Below are 24,303 nucleotides of genomic sequence, written 5' to 3' on the forward strand. Positions count from 1 at the left end.
CAAACACAAATCAAGTGTTTACAACCATAAATATATTATATATGTTTAATTTTTAAATACTACACAACTCGACTTCCAACAACGGTTACTAATCAAGATTTTTTAGTAATAAAAACTTATTAAAATAGAATAATCAGTTAAATAATAATACTATATAAATATTTATAAAAAATATTTAAAAATTTTAAACAGTTTGACGAGTTGTAAACAGGATTAAAATCTCAACCCTAACCCAACTCATTTAATTAAATATGATAAACGGGTTGACCCATTTAATTAAACGAGTTGAACATCTCAACCCAGCCTACAATTTGCTGCTGAGTTGGGTTAGCTTCACATTGGAATTGCCGGTCCTAAATAATGGGTTGATTATTGAAGGTGTTGATAAACAAAATAGTGTGTTATCTAAAGAAATGAACATAAGGGATTTCAAAATTAATAAAATGTAGCAATAGGAAAAAAATCTTTTAATGAAACTGGGAAGCATCTCTTGAACGCGTGAGGTCAAACTTTTTACATATTTGATTCTAACCATGTGGTGCTAATATGACGTTTATGTGAACTTTTTTTTTATTTAATTCTTACTTTATTAAACTTTAAATTTATTCTAATATAAAACCATAAATAATATGTATATTTTTTTTTATCTAAACTTAAAATTGATATTATTATGAAAAAACAGAAATCAAATAACCATTTCCTTCACCAACATCACCCTCATCAATGTTGTCTACATGATTTCATCACTCGTGAAAGCCTTCATTTTATTCGCAATTTTTGGTTGATGTAACTGAAAATCCTAACGAATGCATGGTGCTATATGCTAGTGGTGGTTGTATTGATGGATGTAATGTGCACAAAATTTTACAAGAAGGATACCATTGTTGACACCACATCATATTTATAACCGATTTATCTCGTTAAATTGACACCGTATGTGTAACTGAAAACACATTAGACTACATTAATACTAAAATGCCAATAGTGTGGATAAATAGTGACATTATCCCTTATTTAGATGATAATATCAAAAGTTAGATACTAAATAACAACCTTAACTAAAATAAATATGTTAAAAACTTAAACTGGTCTCTTCATTTTGATTTTGAGAGAAGTGTCCTTATAAGATTGGACTTTGATGGTCTACCACCAAATGACATTCTTTGTAGCTCTTGACTTTCACGGTTTCGCCTTTAGAACCACACTACCCATCTCCATATTCATCCATCTTTTCTTTTTCTTATGGTCGGACTTTAAGTGTATGCCTTCTCACACGACATGTAGGAACCCAATAGATAATCACTACAAGAAAAATCCTAAATAGCTAAGGAAAGTTACTATGGAATCAAAATCCTTTGCTATTTTACTACGGAATATACTACGTAACGACTTGTTGTAGCTATTTTGCTACATAAATGGTTACGAAATTGCATTATGTAGCTAAATCTTAAATAGCTACATAAAGTAGTTACGAAATCTAAATTCATAGTTATTTTACTACGAAATATGTTACAAAATGGTTGGTTGTAACTAATTTGCTACGGAAATGGCTACAGAATTGCATTCCGTAGCTAAAGCTTGAATAGTTGCTACCTTAATTAAAATCCATAGCTAGTTTACTACAAATAATGCTACAAGTTTTTTGGTTGTAGCTAGTTTTCTATGAAACTTGTTACAAAATCCATGTATGTAGCTAGTTGGCTACATAATTGGCTACAAAATAAAAATCTGTAGCTAATTAGCTATGGAATTAAGATCCGTAGCTATTTGTTAGGAAAATTTGCTACAAAATAAAATTTTGTAGCTAATCTATTATGGAACTTGTTACAAAAAGGTGAATTTGCAAAATAGCTACGAAATCAAAATACGTAGGTGTTTGGCTATGGAAAATTCCATAGTCAAGTAGTTACGAAATATGTTTCCGTAGCAAAATATAGAAGATTATTGAAAAAAATATATTAAAAATACATAATTATCTTTGAAAACTCAACAACAAAAATTAAATATCATTTTTAATTTTTTTGAAAATTTAGTTATAACATAATTTCAACATTATAAATATTTTAGCTTGAATTTTTAGATTTTGATGACATATATTTGCTAATTTTCTTATAATAATATTATCCTGGCTTTGGAAATTATTACTTCTAAATCAAAATTTATTTACCCTCTATTGTACTAGTTGTTTCTAAAAAAAAGAATTAAAATGTTTTATTTTGATTTTTTGTTAAAAAAATGGTTGAACGAATTGCGGCAATGAGGGGGTGAATTTGATCATTTCGTATTCCACAAGGCAAAGTTCCATCAAGTAAAACGACATTTCCTTCAGAAATCTTTTCAAGAACACATATGGTGTTGGAACTGACATGTTGAACTCTAATGTGTTCAACGTTAACTTTTCCTATAAAAAACACATAAAAACGTTTATATATAGTCAGTATCATTCCCATATAAAATCTTTAACTTTTATGCACAATTTCAAGAATTTCAAACTTGGGTATCGCCCAGATGCTTATACGCAAGGCCGGCCCAATACATGGGCGACTTGGGTTTAGGCCCAGGGCAGCAAAATCTAAGGGGCATTAGATAAGTCCAACTATATCCATATATTATACATAAGAACGACCCAAAAAAGTTTGCCCATGTTGTGATTTGTTTACCAGGCGAGAAAGAAAGTGAGGGAAAGAGAGGCGCCAAACATTTGATTGATTATCAAATGCTCATAGAGAGACGAAACGTCCGCTGGCGCTAGAAATCCATGCGTTGGAGAAACCAATGTCTAGAAGACAGAATACGTCTCTGATAATCAAAAGAAATAAGGTTTTTACTTCTGGCTGATAAATCGATACATAGTTCTCAAATCTTAATTTCCTAATTATCAGTTGATACTAGTTATCGAGTCTCCAATATATAGCAATTCTGATAAGTGATTTGGGTGTGATTCTGATAACCGGGTGTAATCGTATCCTATTGGTTTCTTCGGTATATTAGTTGTTTTAGAAAGCAGATAGACCTTCGATTTCTCCTATATTTTTCTCTATCATCTATTTCAGAAATCAGAGTTGGGTAATTAGGTTGTTCAATTTTGAAAATTGTTTTATTTCTTATCTCTTTGATTTTTCTATTTCTGATTTGTTCTATATTTGCTTAGAGTAAAAAAGAGTGAAAGTCTTAAAGACTTGTTGGATTTGTGTATTTGATTTCTCCAATGGTTGACCTTCGTTTTCTCTTCTATCTGTGCTTGATATAATTTGTTCCAAAAATCAGATTTGAGTAACAGGTAACTTCAATTTCTAAATCTGCTTTATTTCTTATATATTTGATTTCTCTCTATATGATTTCTTCTATATTTGATTACAGTAAAAAGAGTCAAAGTCTAAAAGACTAATTGGATTTGTATATCTGATTTCTCAAATGTCTGACCTCCTATTTCTCATCTATTTGTATCAGATATGGGTAACAGGTAAGTTCCATTTCGAAATCTATTTTATTTCTTATCCATTTGATTTATATATTTGATTAAAAGACATTTGGTTTTTGTATTTGATTTCTCCTGTATTTGACCTCCGATTTCTCATATATTTGTTGTAACAACCCGAAATTTCATATCACTTCTTGTAACTCAAATTGTAATCCAATTCGATCAACCAAACGCCGTTTCCAAATCCGTTTCCGATTTCGCCATTTAATTAAGTCATTAACTTGTATTGATCTAAAATGACTTAATGGGTGTCTTAATTCCATTTGAAATCATTCTAACACCCCATAATAATTATCGGAATAATTCTAGAATCGACCGTATCGGGTTACGACAATTTGGTCGGGTGCGACCAAAAGCCCCGCTTAACGCCGGTATCGGGTAGAATTCTGCCGTGCCCAATTTCCGAGCACTATATAAATGATTCAAAACATCCATTTGAAGCTTTTGGCCATTTTTCCTTAATCACTCTTCAACCTCTCTCCTCATTCATAATCAAAGGTCCAAAAACAAAGATTTAAGGCTCCAAATCAAAGAGGTAACATCCCTAACTTGTTATCTAACCTCTTTAGCCTTCAAATTGATGTTTAATTTGAGATTTAGGACCTGGAACATGTGTTTACGTCCAAGGATCAAGCTTGGGCCGTAAACACTTAAAAATGGGGTTTTTAAGCCAATTAACCCTTCCAAATCATTGTTGGGACTTAGATACGACTTTGAGACTTACAAATCGGGACTTGAAACATTTAAAACATGAATTTTGAGGGACAAAAGAGAGTTTACGGCCAAGGCTTGTTCTTGGGCCGTAAACTCCTCAAACATGGGGAGTAAACACCTTTATACATGTTAGAATGCCTTGAAACTTAACCAATAGCCTTGGAATAAATCATAGAACCATCTAAAAATAGTTTGGAGACCTTAAACACATCAAAAACACCACATATAAGAGTTTACGGCCATAGAACATACTCCAAGGCCGTAAACTCCAAATTATATGTCATTTGATGCCTTTAAACCATCCTAAAGCTTGGAAAATTAACTAGAATCACATGTGATTGTCCTAAGCACCTCAAATTAATTTTGGTGTAAGCTTGGGGGAGTTTACGGCCGTAAAATCCATGTTTACAGTCGTGAACTCCCATAAATGTTGTATAAATCCAAGCAAATTAATCCAAGGCATTTTAGAAATCCACTCCAACAATCCCCATGTCCAAACAAACCATTAAACACTCAAAATCACACCAACATGAGTTTACGGCCGTAAACTCATGTATGTGTGTGTTTTGTGGCTGTAAACTCCCTTAAATGTTTACTCTTAGGGAGTAAACTCAAATCCCAAGTCCCTAGTGCCATTATACGTCCGAAGATGTCACCCGGGTCACTCCAGACGCTCGTTTTGAGGTGTTTAACCTCGTTAGAGTGTAATGTTCCATATAATTAGTAATTGTAATCTAATTAGTTATATATGGACATTATTACATTTTACATAGGGACATCGCGAGTAATCAAGCCCCAAACCAACATCTAGTGTTCGAAACCGTCGCATTTCCGAGTCTGGTGAGTTCATACCCCTACCCTTTTTCACTGTTTTTAACTGTTTTCAGGGGGGAACACAAGCAAAGTACAAGAGATTACTTGTACTCAAAACTTGTTTTTCATGTGTGTGTTTCACATATTATATGCTTTTAACACTAATTGATACAATTGATAACCGTTTGAACATGCAGCACGTAAACATATTATTTGTGAAATGAGTTTATAAACTGTTATGTTTTATATATTTCACAAATGGTTTTCCACATTTTATCAGTTAAAAGCATGACATTAGAACATATGAACATAAAACTTGTACACTGTCTTGTCCTCGGTAACACTCCACAGAGATACGCGAGTGGAGGATTATCATATTATTACTAGTAAGTTTGTTATTCCTGTATAATTGGAGACACGTCCTCGGCGAACACTCCATAGAGATATGCGAGTGGAGGACTATACCCGTAACCAGAATCTCTGTGATTTAGAGAGCGTGACTTGAGTGTATAGATCTATACGGGGCTGACTACCCCACACCTGGCTGCTAGCTACAGCCGAACCGAAATGGTTCAAGGGTGACGAAAGTCATAAGGTGATGTGGACTACTTATTGCCACAACTAGTCTATTGTATGGTTATGGAACTCGCAATTAGGATAACAGAGATTTACTTATAGTAATAATGAACAACTTTATACACTTCACAAGATAACCAGGTTTCGGAATACATCTTTTACATCTTTTACATACGGAAACCAACATTCAGGAAAGTATGGGACTTTCCTGGGAAACTTTGTACATAACCAGGTCTAACTAGAATACATCTTTTACATCTTTTACAAATGGTAACCAACATTCAGGAAAACATGGGGCTTTCCTGGGGAAAACATTTACATAACTAGAAAAGTGTAACGAACTGGATAACCTTACATCTTTTACAATTGGTAATATAAAATTAGGAAAGTATGGGACTTTCCTGGGGATTCATTGGTACATAACTAGAACAGTATAACAAAACAGATAACCTAAACGTACATTTTCACAAGAGTAAACATGTTTTCAGTGTACAACTTTACTTTACATATTGTGAAACAACAATCAACCATTTTAAGAAAATATGGGATTTTCTTGGCGTGCGTAACATTTTCAGAAACAAAAAGGAAGCATGAACATTTCACAAAACAAAAACCGCTTATGAACTCACCAGCGTTATGCTGATTTTCAAACCGCTTGTGTTCTCAGGTCAGCGTTAGAACAGGTACCGAAGTTCCTTTTTGCCCGAAGACGAAGTACTCAGAAGACCCGTTTCATTTTGTTCATATATATATACTATGTATCACAACTGTACAACTTTACTTTTGAAACAATTGTAAAACTTTTCTATATGTAATGTAATGGTTGTTCTACTTTACTTACTATGTGCATTGGATTTGATACTCAACGTGGAGTCAACCCCGGAAATGTTTCTGCCTTCGGTTTTCGGGGTGTGACAGATTGGTATTAGATCCCTTGTTTATATTGAATAAAGTATACCAAACCTTACATGGTATAAAACTATAAACACTAAAGGGCCTAAGTGCTCTGAAATAAAAGTATCTTCAAACTATAAGTATTTTCAAAAGTATATAAGTATACCGAACCGTTGAGATCCGTAACTACAAGTAGAACAAAACATAAGTAAATGGGTGTTATGTACTATGGTTAAACCTGGGCAGTTATGTAGTCGTGTCTAGGATCAATATAGCCTGACCAACTATATTCATTCGAGACACGACCAACATGTGCTTGGGAGTGACTGTGGTATACGGCATACCTAAAACTTACCCTAATACCACAAACATCGAGCCAGCGTCGTAGTGAATCATGAAATACTATGGGAGTATTTCTCGAACCAATCCTTTGTAGAAATTCTCGTTCACGTATAGATCCTCGATCATTCTGTTAGCGATAGTTTACCTGCTTTGATAACTTTTTCCTGCCTTATCGCTTATTCAGAATATATATCTGTCATATCTCTCGATTCAATTCAGAGGACTTATCATACTCTCTTACTTGATCTTATTAGATCAAGATGCCTCCCAGAAAGAGACCCAACTCAAAGACCAACAACCCTCCGCCGCCACCTCCTCCTAAAATTGACCCCGTGATATTTCAGGCAGCTGTTACCGCCGCGGTGGTAGCTGCTATGTCTCAATTGAACACCGGTGGTTTCGGTGGTTTAGGAGGTGGTACTCAAGATCAAGAAAACAATCAGGGACACCGAAAGGAGGGTTCCTATAAGGATTTCATGAATGCAAAACCAACATCCTTTGATGCCACTAGAGGTGTCATTTCCTTATCCCGATGGTTCGAGAAAATCGAATCCATCTTCAACATCTATGCCTGTGCTGAGTCCGATAAGGTCAAATTTGCAGCCTATACCTTCAGTGATAAAGCCTTGACTTGGTGGAATGGTCGAGTCAAATCCTTGACCCTACCCGTAGCCAATGCCATGGGCTGGGATGCCATGAAAGAACTCCTCCTTGCCGAATACTGTCCCCATGGTGAAATGCAGAAGCTAGAGCATGAGCTCTAGAACCTGAAGATGAAAGGTTCCGACATTGCTGCATACACTTCCCGATTCGATGATCTTTCCCTTCTCTGCCCTGGTTTGGTCACTCCTGAAAGCAAAAAGATCGAGAGGTTTATATGGGGGTTAACCAATCCAACAAAGGGTCAAGTCTTAGCTGCTCGCCCGGATACATATGATAATGCCATGACTTTAGCTCAAGCCATAATTAACCACAGTAATGATGTCGAGGAAACCACCACTGCTCCTGAATCAACTAAAAGCAGTGGTGAGAAGAGAAAATTCTGGAAGAAAAAGAAGGGTCAATCTTCCCAAGGATCCTCCAAAAGACAGCAAACAGTAGCAGTCCATGCTGCTAATACCCCCGTTGCTGCTGCTTCTGTCGCAGGATCCACAGCTCCAATTCCTACCATCTGGTATGTTGGTAATCTTCTCCTCTGTGACAAGTGCAAGTACCACCACAACCCTGGCCCCTGCCGAGAACTATCCTGTACCAATTGTGGTAAGAAGGGGCACATGGTCCGATTTTGCAAGGCTCCGGCTCAATCGGCCAATCAATCTTCTGGAACAGGCGTCGGTCAAGCCTGTTACAACTGTGGTGAAGCTGGGCACTTTAAAAGGAACTGCCCCAAAAAGTCTACTGCTGATAACACCGGAAGGGTCCTCGCCATGGGACGGGAGGAAGCGGTCGCCGATCCCACTGTTGTCTCGGGTACGTTCCTTCTCGACAACTCATATACTAATATTCTTTTTGATTCGGGTGCTGAGAGGAGCTTTATTAGTCATGCATTCAAACATAACCTAAAACATAATTCCCAACCTTTAACCGAAATGTTTACCGTCGAGATGGCGAACGGTGAGAAAGAAAGCGCAAGCGAAGTGTTCGTAGGTTGTACCCTTACCCTGAACGACCATTCGTTTCCTATCGATCTTATGCCAGTATCCATAAAGAGCTTTGATGTCATCATTGGCATGGATTGGTTAAGTCCCAATCATGTGGATATCCTTTGTTTTGAAAAAGCCATCCGTCTCAACCTTCCTTCGGGTCAAACTCTCATAATCTATGGCGATAAACTTAGCTCCAACCTTCGTATCATTTCCTGCATCAAAGCTCAAAAGCTCCTGCGAAAAGAGTGCATTGCATTCTTGGCCCATGTAATCAACGAGAAACAGGAAGTTAAAGACCTCGCGAGCATCCCTGAAGTCTGTAACTTTCCTGATGTGTTTCCCGAAGAGCTTCCAGGAATTCCTCCCGAGCGTCAAGTCGAATTCCGTATTGACCTAATTCCTGGAGCTACTCCCGTAGCGAAGTCTCCGTATCGCTTAGCTCCAGCAGAAATGCAGTAGTTATCTAATCAACTCAACAAGTTGCCAAGTAAAGGATTCATTAGACCAAGTTCCTCACCCTGCGGAGCTCCGGTTCTGTTTGTCAAGAAGAAAGATGGATCCTTTCGGATGTGTATCGATTATCGCGAGCTGAACAAGTTGACTGTCAAAAACCGATATCCTCTTCCGCGAATAGATGACCTCTTCGATCAACTTCAGGGAGTCAGTTACTTCTCCAAGATAGACCTTCGATCAGGGTACCATCAGCTACGAGTTCATGAGAGTGATGTTTCCAAAACAGCTTTCAGGACTCGATATGGACACTACGAGTTCGTAGTGATGCCCTTTGGTCTAACCAACGCACCGGCAGTGTTCATGGACCAGATGAACCGGGTGTGTCGTCCTTATCTGGACAAGTTTGTCATTGTGTTCATTGATGACATACTCGTCTATTCCAGAAGCGAAGAAGATCACAAACAACACTTGAGACTAGTGTTGGAAACCCTTCGATCCGAGAAGTTGTACGCAAAAAAATTTCCAAATGCGAGTTCTGGATTCGGAAGGTAACTTTCCTCGGTCACGTGGTAAGCGAGGAGGGCATCCATGTAGATCGTTCCAAGATAAAGGCGATAGAGAATTGGTCAGCACCGAAGACACCCACAGAAATCCGACAGTTCTTGGGTCTTGCTGGCTATTATCGAAGATTCATCTAGAACTTTTCCAGAATTGCCAAACCTCTAACCACTCTAACACAGAAAGGTGTACCCTTTTGTTGGAGTGATAAACAAGAAACTGCATTTCAGATGCTGAAGAAAGCCTTGTGCAGCGCGCCTGTTCTGTCCCTACCCAAAGGGACAGAGGACTTCGTTGTCTACTGTGATGCATCTAATCAAGGCTTAGGATGTGTGCTTATGCAAAGAGGAAAGGTGATTGCTTATGCTTCTAGACAGTTGAAAGCACATGAAGTCAACTATACCACACACGACTTGGAGCTAGGAGCCGTAGTCTTTGCGTTGAAAATTTGGAGACATTACCTCTACGGAACTAGATGCACGATTTTCACTGATCACAAGAGCCTACAACACATCTTTGACCAGAAGGATTTGAACATGAGACAGCAGCGATGGGTAGAACTACTCAGTGATTATGAGTATGAAATCCGTTACCATCCCGGCAAGGCCAATGTGGTAGCAGATGCCCTTAGCCGAAAGGAGAGTGCAGGCCGTAAAGTGAAGAACCAGACGATGACCATTCATTCTAACCTACCCATGCAAATCCGAGAAGCCCAATTAGAAGCCCTCAAACCCGAGAATATGTCGACCGAAGCATTGAGAGGAATGGAAAAGAAACTTGAGATCAGAGGTGACAGAGTCTACTGTTTCACAAATCGGATCTGGATTCCCAAGTCCGGAGGATTCAGAGAGATAGTTATGGAAGAAGCGCACATAACCAATTACTCTGTTCACCCGAGCTCTGACAAGATGTACTTGGATCTCAAGAAACAATACTGGTGGCCAAACATGAAGGCTGAGATAGCTACGTTCGTGGGCAAGTGTCTGACTTGCGCCAAAGTAAAAGTTGAGCACAAGAAACCCTCGGGTCTGCTCCAACAACCCGAGATACCCGAATGGAAATGGGAGATGATTACCATGGATTTCATCACCAAACTACCCAAGTGTCCGAGTGGGTATGATACCATTTGGGTAATTGTCGATCGTTTAACAAAGTCTACTCACTTCGTTCCGATCAAAGAATCATACAAGATGGAAAGACTCGCGCGGATTTACATCCAAGAGGTAGTTCGACTGCACGGTGTACCTGCGTCTATTATCTCTGATCGAGATAGCAGGTTTACCTCCAGATTCTGGCAGTCTCTCCAGAAAGCTCTTGGAACTAAACTAGATATGAGCACGGCGTATCATCCTTAGACTGATGGACAAAGTGAGAGAACAATCCAAACCCTAGAGGACATGCTTAGGGCATGTGTCATTGACTTTGGAAAGTCGTGGGACACACATTTACCTTTGATCGAATTCTCGTACAACAACAGATACCACACCAGCATTAGGGTTGCCCCGTTTGAAGCCCTATACGGTCGCAAGTGCAGATCCCCTCTGTGCTGGGCCGAGGTGGGGGATACACAGTTAGCCAAGAGTCGAGTCCCGGACAGTGCTCTCACTAGTCCTGAAATCATCCGTGAAACCACCGAGAAGATCATCCAAATTTGAGAACGATTGAAAGCTTCATGTGATCACCAGAAGAGTTATGCTGATAACCGTCGGAAACCACTGGAATTCCAGGTTAGAGATCATGTCCTGTTGAAGGTCTCGCCCTGGAAAGGCACTGTACGCTTTGGTAAGCATGGGAAACTTAATCCAAGGTACATTGGACCTTTCGAAATCCTCTCCAGAATTGGTCCGGTAGCCTATAAGCTTCGTTTACCTCACGAACTCAGTAACATCCATCCCGTATTCCATATTTCAAATCTCAAGAAGTGCCTATCCGATGAAACCTTAGTGATTCCTTTAGACGAGACCGAGATCGATGAAAACCTCAACTTCGTGGAGGAACCGATCGAAATGATGGATCGAGAAGTCAAACGTACGAAACAAAGTCGAATCCCGTTAGTGAAGGTTCGCTGGAATGCCAAGTGGGGACCGGAGTTCACTTGGGAGCGGGAAGACTCAATGAGACAGAAGTATCCGCAACTCTTTCTAGATCCATGATTTGTATTTTGTCTTGTATCTTGTCTTGAATTTCGGGACGAAATTCCCTCTAACGGGGGGATAATGTAACAACCCGAAATTTCATATCACTTCTTGTAACTCAAATTCTAATCCAATTCGATCAACCAAACGCCGTTTCCAAATCCGTTTCCGATTTCGCCATTTAATTAAGTCATTAACTTGTATTGATCTAAAATGACTTAATGGGTGTCTTAATGCCATTTGAAATCATTCTAACACCCCATAATAGTTATCGAAATAATTCTAGAATCGACCGTATCGGGTTACGACAATTTGGTCGGGTGCGACCAAAAGCCCCGCTTAACGCCGGTATCGGGTAGAATTCTGCCGTGTCCAATTTCCGAGCACTATATAAATGATTCAAAACTTCCATTTGAAGCTTTTTGCCATTTTCCTTAATCACTCTTCAACCTCTCTCCTCATCCATAATCAAAGGTCCAAAAACAAAGATTTAAGGCTCCAAATCAAAGAGGTAACATCCCTAACTTGTTATCTAACCTCTTTAGCCTTGAAATTGATGTTTAATTTGAGATTTAGGACCTGGAACATGTGTTTACGGCCAAGGATCAAGCTTGGGCCGTAAACACTTAAAAATGGGGTTTTTAAGCCAATTAACCCTTCCAAATCATTGTTGGGACTTAGATACGACTTTGAGACTCACAAATCGGGACTTGAAAAATTTAAAACATGAATTTTGAGGGACAAAAGAGAGTTTACGGCCAAGGCTTGTTCTTGGGCCATAACCTCCTCAAACATGGGGAGTAAACACCTTTATACATGTTAGAATGCCTTGAAACTTAACCAATAGCCTTGGAATAAATCATAGAACCATCTAAAAATAGTTTGGAGACCTTAAACACATCAAAACACCACATATAAGAGTGTACGACCATAGAACATACTCCAAGGCCGTAAACTCCAAATTATATGTCATTTGATGCCTTTAAACCATCCTAAAGCTTGGAAAATTAACTAGAATCACATGTGATTGTCCTAAGCACCTCAAATTAATTTTGGTTTAAGCTTGGGGGAGTTTACGGCCGTAAACTCCATGTTTACAGCCATGAACTCCCATAAATGTTGTATAAATCCAAGCAAATTAATCCAAGGTCCATTCCAACAATCCCCATGTCCAAACAAACCATTAAACACTCAAAATCACACCAACATGAGTTTACGGCCGTAAACTCATGTATGTGTGTGTTTTGTGGCTGTAAACTCCCTTAAATGTTTACTCTTAGGGAGTAAACTCAAATCCCAAGTCCCTAGTGCCATTATACGTCCGAAGATGTCACCCGGGTCACTCCAGACGCTCGTTTTGAGGTGTTTAACCTCGTTAGAGTGTAATGTTCCATATAATTTCGCAAATTGACATTTTCAACCCCAAAAATTCAAAATTTTATTTTTAAAATCCTTTTTCAACCCAAAAAATTTAGTTTTTAAATTTGAAGTTTTATTTTTGACTTTTTACTTAAAATTTTTATTTTGACTTTTAAAAGTTGACATTTGACTTTAAATTTTGACTTTCTCATTTGACTTTTAATTTTTCAAATTTGGCTTTTCGGTTTGACTTTTAAGTTTGACTTTTCAAGTTTGACTTTTTTAAATTTGACTTTTAAGGTTGACTTTCTCGGTTTTTAAGTCAAAGGGCAATTAAAAATATAAAAATATAAATAAATAAAAATTAAAAAAAAATTAAAAAAAATAAAACAAAATAAATAAAAATGAGTTCCACATCAATTCCGGTAAATGAAGTTTCATGTACTCTATCTTGTAAAGCTACGATTAAATTTCTTCGAGATCAAATCGATTTATTTAAAAGAGAAAATGAGGACCTCAAATACGAATGCTATACTCTAAGGAAAGGTCAAAAACCTTTAAAAGCACAATTAGAGGCCAAGACTAAGGACTTTAGGAAATTACAAGAAGATTACAGCAACAAGTGTGAAAATTATGATCACATTAAACGCAAACTTGCTGCTGTAACTGAGGAACTTGACGCTTTGAAAATTAAGTGTGGAAAAATAGATGTTAGTTTCAAAAATTACACTGCGTCAAGTAAGACAGTCGAGTCCTTATTTGAAAACCAATTAAAATTCAAAGATAATCAAAACAAGGGTCTAGGGTATGATAGTGTTCCTCCCCCTTTCAATCATAACTACACATCCATCCCTATGACACAGGAAGAAATTGACAATGAGGCACATATCCAATATGGGAAACCTATTGCGGTTGTGCCAGAAAAGGATAAAGTGAACATTTCTAATGATTCTATTACATGTGCAGGTAAAGTAGTAGAGGATGAGAACAAGGAGAACACCATTGAACAAACCAACATCTCCTTGAACTCTGAATCTGTTGCTTCGAACTCAACTGCTTCTGATCAACATGCTGTTGAGAAGTACATGCCACCATTTCAAGTGAAACAGCCGACCTGTTGCAACTGTGCGTGTGGGAAAAGCAAGAGACAAGGCAAGGATACGCCACCAGGGGCAAGAAGAAACAACTCCACAGTGAAGAAAAATACATGCTTTCACTGTGGAACACCTAGACACATTGCCAGAAATTGTCCTAATCGAGCATACATTCCCTACTATGCACAAGGCTAGCAAAACGCGCAAAGAGGGAGATTCTACAAAAGAAACCCTTCGAGGTCACGTTCAGACCATGGTGACTGGAACGCACAGAATGCCAAGAATCAAACTCCCAAGGTCAAGAAGGGAATGTCGGCCAAGAAGCCAAATACAAGAGATGCTCTCGTGAAGCCAAAATCAAAGTCATCTCAACAGCTGACATCAACTACAAAATCAAGTGCCGAGCCACCCATCAGATCGAAAAAGAAATGGGCTAAACCCAACTACAAATGGGTTCCAAAGGCTCACTCTCCCAAATCTTCTAACGATTCTAATATTTCTACATCTTCTGTTTGTGATAAGCAGGATATGTCATGGGAGAGAGTACCATGCAAGGATGACAAAGGTCAACCCAGTTTCAAAATGGATTGGGTTCCAAAGACCAACTGATCCCGCTCTGTGTCGGAGCAGCTATGGAGGCATATCATCAGACTTCGGTTTGTTGGTAGTGGCTGTTCCTGACACTTGATAGGGGACATCTCTCAACTGTACAACACTCAGACCATTGTTGAGAGTATGTGTCCTTGCGGGAAGGGAAGAAAGGAAGTGATCACTTACGGGGTTTGTGCTTAACGACATGAAGAATTGTCGAATATGTTCTGAGTTTATGCGTGCTGTTCTCAGACCTTCTGGATGCAAATTCAATCGGTGACTTACGGTTTAAGTTTTCTTCTCTATACTCCTGAGTTTTTCTTAAGCTGATTTGCTTTAAAGACAAATTTTTGTTTTAGGATAGTTTAAATTTGCGCATTTACTTTCGTTTCTCTCCTATGCACAAATTTAGGGGGAGAAATAAAAACAAAAAAAAATTAGAAAATTTCAAAAAATAAAAAATAATAACATGTTGGTTATGGAATGTGCTTAAAGGAGATGTTTTGGGAAGTGAAATGATAATGTGATAACAGGCAATCTAAGTCTGCGTAACCTACCCAAAGTTGAAGGGTCTAAGCTCTGGTTTGATGTGTCAGTAGGCACGAAGAATTTAACGGACTTGAATAGGTGCAGATGAACTTAAGGAATCTAGAGACTTGATAAATCTTGACCTAGATAGTTCCGTTTAGCCTGAAAATACGATGCTTGGATAGGTTGAGCAGGGAGATATATGGAACCGTGGATTAACTTTTCCTCGATGTGCGGATTTTGTCCTTAATTCCGGTTAGATGGGGTGACTGGTAAATTCCGATAAATTAGGTCTGTAGAAAATCATTTTCTTTCTTTCTTCTGTTAGTCATATGTTGCCTCCTCTGTGTGATCGAAAGATCCAACCTGGACTGTGACATATGCAATCCTATTTCTCTGCATTTTCTATCTATGCAATTCTTTCTATCTGTTAGCCATATATTGTCTCCTTTGCGTGACTCACAATCCGAAGTGGTACACAGTATATGCACCATTCTACTTCTCAATCCCTCTAAAACCTCAGTTAGTCATATGTTTCACCCTCTGCGTGATTGGAAGCGATCCGACCTGGGTGTATAGCATATGCATTTGAAATCTATCTTCTCTCTTAATGATTGTCTGCTCACCCGATGTAAGGAGTATTCTGGAAGTCCTTGATTATTGGAGCATATTAGGAAGTGGGAAACATGTTCCAGTACAATTAAAATTGAACACTCAAGATTGTCTATAGATCTCGCTGCTCAATTTAGGTGGACAACAATATCCTTGGTCATCGTCAGCTGAATGGTCCTTAAGATATATTATCTAGAAACTTAGGATCACATTGTCTTGTCACTTATAGTATGTCCTAATTTTGTCACAATTTTTCATGTTTAAGTGGACAACAATACCGGCGATCGACCAGACAAAGACATGAAGATAGAAGGTATCGACAAGCGGATAAAAGCTGTCTAAAAACATTGATCCCAAATCATTCTTAAAGTTAGATATCATTTTACTTTTGTTAAATTGTTTCATAGTTTTCCTCTATGCATAAATTTTAGGGGGAGAATTAAAAATGATTCAAAAATCAAACAAAAATCAGAAAATTAAAAAAAAAATCCAAAAAATAGTGTTATTTCTTGTTCAGAAAAATCAGAAAATCCAAAAATATTTTTGTTTCTATTTTCATTTTGTGTGTTAATTTTTCTTTTAGTTTTGTTTTGTCTTGAAAAGTGATTTCAGGTATAGATAAGACTCATAAAGTTTGTGTTGAAGATTTCTGAGCTAAGGCTTCATCCGTGAGCATCGAAGAATTCGCATTCGAAGGAGCAAGAAATGAAGATTATTCTTTCGACATTCCATCCTTCAACCCCAGAAGCAAGGTGAAGCTGAAATTGAAGAATATGTGACAGATTGCATTGAATCCTCCTCAATCAGTCTGTTGCTATCTTTGTACCTGCTGAAGTGATCTAGAAGAATTGTTCTCTCCGTTATTCTCTCTGAAGATTTTCAAGCTGAAAGCACTATCTTTCAAGAATCAGTACATCAAGCCTCCTCACCCAATCAATTTGAAGACTAATCCTGAAGCCAAGCTCCCAACGAAGATTAACAAGAAAAGCCAGCTACTTTGTAGGGGGAGTTTGTTGGCCCAATTAGAAAAGAAAGCTATAAACTAAGGGGGAGTTTGTTGGGTCAAAAATATGGTTTATACTTTGCTTTTCTAGGAAAATATATTTTTATGTAATGTTGCATGTGTTTGCGGTTTGTGTGTACGGCCGTACACATGTGTACGGCTGCACACCCTGTGTAGGGCCGTACACAGGGTGTGCGGCTGTACACATGTGTATGGCTGGAGGTCCATATAAATAGAGGAGTGCATGTGGGAGTGTACGGTTAGGAAAAAGAGGCTAGAGAAGAGAGAGAATCTATTGTAAGGAGCATCAATCATATCATCAATACATTAGATTCAAGTTAATTCTTCTTCTCATTCTCTTCTATTTTGATCTGACATCATCCAATTGATTGGGATTCCGCACCATCAATTGGATCTGATTGATACACAAGCAATTTTGGGGACTTACAATGACAAGTCTAGGTAATTTAGTAAACTCATCTGAGACATGTCTGGTGGTATCCCTCCTGAAAAATTGTTTCTGGATAAATCCAAAGTCAAAAGCTTTTCCATCTTACCAATCTTCTGCGGAATCTCTCCAAATAGATTGTTATTTGACAAGGACATGGACACCAAGTCATGAAGATTGGTAATTTCATATGGGATTTGTCCTGTTAAATTGTTTCTTGACAGGTCAATGCTCTTCACCAATTTCAGAGTGGTAGAAAATTCACATTATATCTCCTTGCCACTCAATCATCGCATGGACAATATATGTGTCAGCTACAACAGCCTCTGTTCCTAGAATTCTAGTATACATTACGTCTTTTGAGAATACTTGTTGAACCATACTTGTAAGATTACTCAAACATGAGGGGATGGTTCCTTGGAGATTGTTCATTGACAGGTCTAGAATTTGAAGATTTGCTAATTGACCTGACTGTAAGGGAATGGTTCCAAAAAAGTTGTTTGATCTTAGGAAAAGAAAATTCAACCCTGATAAGTTTTCCCCAATCCAAACTGGCACATTACCAGAAAACTTGTTGGCCCCCAAATTCAATGAGATCAAACTTGTGCAATTCTTTAAAGACAAAGGCAATTCTCCAGAGAAGTTGTTCTTGTATAAATACAACATCTTAAGTTCTACCAAGGATCCAATAGAGGGAGGAAGCCTTCCAAATAGATTGTTGTGTCCGAGATTAAGAACTTCTAGATGTTCGAAATGCCACAAACAGTCTGGGAGTTGTCCGGTTAAGGAGTTATGAGAGAGATCGAGAAAAGATAATGGCCCACCAACAATTTGGCACATGAAGGAGATTCCTCCAGAGAATTTGTTTCTGGACAGATCTAATGTTGACAAAATGGAAGGAACATTTGGAATTGAACCATAAAAGTTGTTGAAACTCAAATCTATCACTGAAGTGTTGGCAAAATTTGATAATAAATTTGGTACTTTTGTGCTTATGTTGTTGGAAGAAAGATTCAGATAACCTAAACGAGAAGGCCACGTGTCCCAAAACTCCAGAGGAATTGTGTATGAAATTCCAGAATTGGAAAAATCAAGACGGATGAGATTTTTGAGTGTCTGAATCCATTTGGGGAAGAGAGGCCCTATATTGGAAGAACGCAGATCAATAGACTGTATAGAAGAAAGGCTTGACAGGTGAGATGAGGAAGGAGCTGTAACATTATTAAAGGAAACAATAACAGTTTCAAGGCTGGGTAGTTCCCACAGTTTCTCACTTATACTTCCATTTAAATGATTATCAGATAGGTACAACCATATTAGGGATGAAAAGTTTTGGATCTCATCGGAAAATGGACCTGTAAATTGGCTTCTTGTAGCATAAAATCTTTGTAATCAAAGCGATGTGCATCCAGACAAGTTGTGGAGAAAATCAGGAAATCTGACAACCGCAGAGTTGTTATCGAAGTAAAAAGTTTTCAGATTACAGAGGTTACCAAGATATTTGGGTATCCCATCTAACATGTTGCTGATGAGATCAAGGATTTGAATGCTATTGCTGGTTAATGGGAACAACCAACGATACATGGACGAGTTGAGATTGTTGTCATTGAGATAAAGCTTAACAATAGATGAAGAAGAAGAATTGAGAAACGAAGAATATGGATTCATGACCTGTGACAGCTCACATCCCTCTAAACTTAAAACTGATAGTTTTTGGAGACTCGAAATTACATCTACCCAATGATCTGCTTTTGCTAGTGAAATCCCATCCATATCAAGTTCTTCCAAATGAGAGAGATGAGACAACCACTCTACCTTTTCAAATCTACACCTTTCAATGTTTCCAAGTCGAAGAACTTGCAAATTGGTGAGGTTTCCAAACTCTGGAGGAATGGTTCCAAAAAAAGAGTTATGGGAAAGGTCAAGTTTCCTTAATTCAGTCAAGGAACCAATGAAGGTGGGAATGATTCCATTCAAAGAATTATAGGAAAGATGAAGAAGATTCAAGTGGGTTAAGTTAAGTAGTGAATGGCTTATCTCACCTCCAAGACTATAGAAGCTCATATCAAGCTCTGTGACATGACCTGTTTGTTCATCGCACATGACTCCTTTCCATTCACAGTCATGTTTATCAGCTGTCCATGTAGAGAGATGGCCATAAGGGTCTTGAAGGGGAGCTTTGAAAAGAAGTAGAATCAGTCTCTCCTTATCCAAACACTTTTTTTTTTCATGTTAACACCATGATAAATATCATCTCCTCCTCCTCCTTCTCCCAATGCTACCAATTGGCTTCCAGTTTTAGCCACAATGAAGAAAATTAGAAGTAAGAAAATTAAGTAAACACAATGATTCATAATGTAAATGAAAATATTGTTGAGTTTTGGCTTTTATTGATATATGAACTGGCCCATGAGGGTTTATATAGTCTCCGACTGTGAAGATGAATGATTCTAATTGGGTGGCCTCAAATTGGTGTACGTCCACTTGTGTGGGGAATACAATATTTAGTTTCCTGAAATTAAAACCAAACTAAAAGTCAAATTCATGGCAATAGAACCAAACTACAAGTCAAAGTGATGGAAATTTCTATTTATTATAAAAAAAATCTTTTCCCACCTTGTGATATTTGCAATTTGTATTTATTAAAGATATCTTTTTCCCAAATTATTGGCCTGCTTGTGTCGAGCATACAATATTTAATTTCCATTAAATTAGAGCCACTCTATAAGAAAAAGCTAAGATGAAGAATTGGAATTAATTGCCCCAATTAACTAGACTACAAAGACTCGCAAGTCTTTGCAATTTATATTTATTATAGGATACAAAAAATTAAAGTCAGAATGTACAAACATTGAATTAACCCCTAATCTAACACAATCCATGTATCTCGTATCCCCCCTCCATAATCAAACTATTTATGTTTATGCACATATATCACACTTATCCTATTCTTAAAGTACTTCTCACCCTAAACAGAATTATGAAATCAATTAGAAAAGTTTCAGCAGAAACATATCTAATTTATCATATCACTTAAAAACAATCTCAACAGAAACATAAACCCAAGACCCACCATTCAACAGAGAGAAAAAACAAAAGTCAAAAGTAACGTCATTCAACTGAAAATAGAGAACAGAGCTCAGTACCTGTAATGGCCAATAATTAGCAAGTTTTGCTGACATGGATTCTTATGTGGCAACTTTTAGTTGATGTGGAAAGATTAAAACCAACACCAACTAATTTTGGGGACTATTTCATAGTTGGTTACCTCTTGATATAATAAATGGCGTATGTTGGTCATTTAATTTGAAGACAATCATGATAGCACCTTTGCTAAAATATGTGTTGACTCTAGTATACATTACTAAAAATAATTATTGAAATAATTAGTAGTTTCATTATTAATTATTCTTTAAACAACTAAATCTGGTTGTTCTTTGCAGGTATTAAGATATCACAAGATGAGAAAAAGATATTTACTATCTACTATCTACTATAATAAACAAAGATCAATTTTGTCACAAATAGAAGGATAGGGACTCGGCTAGTTGGCGAACCAACTCGGCGAGTCAGGTCAACTGGAAGTTGACTTTGACTTTGACTTTGACTTGTTCAGGGGTAAAATGGTCATTTTACCCTAAGAACAGATGTGACATACCCGATTTCACGGCCAGAAAAGACCGATTTGTTTATGCTTTGTTTTTAAATCAGAGGTATCTTTTAAAGAAAACAGTTGCGGAATTTGTCCCAAAACAAAATATGATAATCATTTATCAAAACATTTCTCAAAGAGAATGTATTTTCATTTAATAATAAAACCTCGGGATGTCATGTTCTGATAAAGACACATAAGCATAAACATAAATTACATTCAATTACACTAATGATTTATATCTCCTTTAAATCTCTTTGTGAAATATGTCTTCGTATCGATACCTGTGATACAAAGAAAACTGAGTGGGTCAGGCTTAGGAGCCTGGTGAGCACATAGGGTTTTCAACCCACAATAATACATTTATTATATTTAATCATCAAACAATGAACCCAACTACCCATCCCCATATCTCCTTTATTCTTAAGGTTTTACCCTAAGAATCAACTATCCTTTATTCATTCATTCCTAAGGATTGACCTAAGGAATTGGCACGAAATCCATTGCTGCCAAAGTTTACCTATCAGATACTAAATCCATAGCTATCAGGTGCTAACTCCATAGTCACTAAGGTTTACTCTACAGGCACGAAGTCACATCATCACCAAGGTTTATCAAATAGGCACGAAGTCGCATAGTCACCAAGGCTTACTCAATAGGCACGAAGTCACATCGTCACCAAGGTTTACTCAATAGGCACGAAGTCGCATCGTCACCAAGGTTTACTCAATAGGCACGAAGTCCCATCGTCACCAAGGTTTACTCAATAGGAACGAAGTCACATCGTCACCAAGGTTTATCAAATAGGCACAAAGTCGCATCGTCACCAAGGATGATAGCTATGGATTTAGTATCTGATAGGTAATTAGCACCTGCAGCATGCTAGGAGTATTGGGCTGAAGGATGATATTAGCATAGATTAGATAGTATTAGAAACATGTAATAGATAAATGTAATTAACATTTGATGATTAAATAAAGGAGTTTTATTTATGAGTAATGTTACTGTCTTATGTTAATTGTTTAACTATGGTTTCACTTTGCATGTTTTTGACTTCCAGAATAATTGAGTTTATTACGAATAATCGAATTGTTGAAATTGTCCACAATCGTTCATATGTTGGAAGTAGATATGAATGAAGATTGTCATGAATTGGTGTGTAGATTGTCTAAATGGTGTTAGACGTAGCAAAGGGTTGCTGCAACGTTCATGAGTGCTTATGAACTAGTTTTGAGCATTGGAACAAACCCGCGCTTGCTGGAATCACCTTATGGAATATGATATAGAAGGGTGATCGCAAGACGATAATATCATAGAGTCTTAAAACCTAGATATATGGTTTGTTATTTGTTAATTGATTGTACATTGATAATGCGAAAACGCATCAGTAACTCGGTGTTATAAAACGCATTGTTGTGTATAGTTGGTTAATGAATAAGTAAATGCATATAAGTCGAAGTTTATCTGTAACTTTTATCTAAGAAGGTAAAAGCGATATCTCGGCCGCTCGATGATTTGATTTGACTTATGTGCCGGGCCCGGTCAGAACTGAATTGATGTGTTCGATTAAGTTCTATGTCAAATAAATCAGAGATCGAGAAACCTAAATGCTTGACTAACCATTCCATAGGATTGTCAGCATGATATCTAACAGAGGACTGTACGATCCCTTATCTAAAGGACAAGATTGATTAGATCAGAGTTTGACAGCGTCTTTGAGAGCTACGATTGCAAACCGAATTGTACTTGTGCATATAGTTACTAGACTTATCCAAGTGGGAGACTGTTGGATTAGTGTCTAAGGCTGCGACTATATTAGGCAAGTATTTGACCCGGTTATGCATGGTCCTTTTGGGTTGCCTTCAACATAGCAACTTGATAGGATGATTTATTAAGAGAGAGTAAATATTATTATAAAGAATAATAATATTGTTAATATAAGTCATAGAATTAATTAGAATTAATTTGGTGACTTAAAGAGATTAATTAAATAAGAGGGTATAAACTGTCAATTGTTTGATAGTTAAACTTTAGACTGTAAATCCATATAGATATATGATAGACGAATTCTAGAAGCTAAAGGATAGCTAAAATCGTCCATGGTGTTATCTAGGAATGGATTTGGATAGCCTTAAGAGATGATTATCCAATAGGGTTTAGGTTGTAACCCTTAAGGAGTCTACAAGTATAAATAGACCCCATAGCTAAGGGAATTCGGAACTTCATCTAAAGTAGAGAACCTCTGGCCAAATTCCTCCCCTCTCCTCTCTCCCAAATCATCCTCCTTGCTATTTAGTGTTTGTAAGTCATTAGAGGAGTGACAATTGTGACTCTAGAAGCTCCAAGACAACAAGGTCAACAAGGAATTCAAAGGTATGATTCTAGATCTGTTTCAATGTTGTTATTTAACCTAATTAGCTATTAGAAGTCTTGGATTCAAAGCATGTTTAATTAGAAAGCCTAGATCCGAGCATTAGGGTTTTGCATGCGCACATAGGAAAGTTCTTATGGCTAAAACCCATCAAGAACATGATGTAACACCTCATTCCGATCCCAATAACAATTCAAACCCTTGGAACGAAACTTTATCGCGTAGTTTCCCTAAGCGTTGCACTGAATCCAGCCCTACTGGCCTCTCAAAAGCTGATCCAAACTCCTAGATCTCTTCCGGATATCCTCCACTATAGGCACCCGATCTTGTCCCCTCTTTCAAAGGTTACCCAAATCAATCCCTACTCTTGGGCTCTAGAAATCATATCATTCAGGGTCTCGCATCCTGTCATACTCACCAGCTAAATCGTCAACGACTGATCTGCAATAGCTGGAGCACCCTCTGCTCTAAACCAGCTACAAACTACTCCCAAGACATAGTCTCTAACTCCAAAAGTGCAATAAATCACACCATCAATCCTTGCCACCTGATATAAGAGATCCACGGCAAACTCAAAATCCTGGCGGTCCTTCCGCTAACTGGCTCTCCATCGGAGTCGGGACCAAACCCTGGTCCTATCCCTGCATGCTCATCCTCATTCTGTAAAGCAACTATTCCCACGATTAAGGCATAACCAAGAACTCTCCTTCCCATAAGATTCTCAGATTCTCCAAGACTCTCATCGATTCAAGTATCGGTCCTATGCTTTCAGTAGTACGAGCCCAATATTACCTTCCACACCTACCCATACTTTCCTTTGTAATCCTCCCGAATCCTCTAAGTCACTTACTACACCGGTATACTAAATGTCTGCTAAACAGTAAGACAATCTCTACCGTAACACCTCCTAGGTTCCCAACTTCACCGAACTGCCCCATTAAGCTCACTAGAGCATATCCTAGGCTTTCCTAGGTTCCCGTACTCACCCAGTCCTCAGCTGCTGAAAGATTCCCATTAATGTCAACTAGCTACC

The 24,303-nt window shown here is 37.7% G+C and overlaps 2 pseudogenes; one reads left to right on the forward strand and one right to left on the reverse strand.

Annotated features, from left to right (window-relative positions):
• The window catches only part of LOC145059818 (UDP-sugar pyrophosphorylase-like), a 258,394-nt pseudogene that overhangs the window by 41,386 nt on the left and 192,705 nt on the right, over positions 1–24,303 (forward strand).
• LOC145057998 (uncharacterized) lies at positions 17,254–19,479 on the reverse strand (annotated as a pseudogene).

This window comes from Lactuca serriola, chromosome 6, assembly GCF_051521515.1.
Source record: "Lactuca serriola cultivar US96UC23 chromosome 6, Lser_US96UC23_V15, whole genome shotgun sequence".
Lineage (NCBI taxonomy): Eukaryota > Viridiplantae > Streptophyta > Magnoliopsida > Asterales > Asteraceae > Lactuca > Lactuca serriola.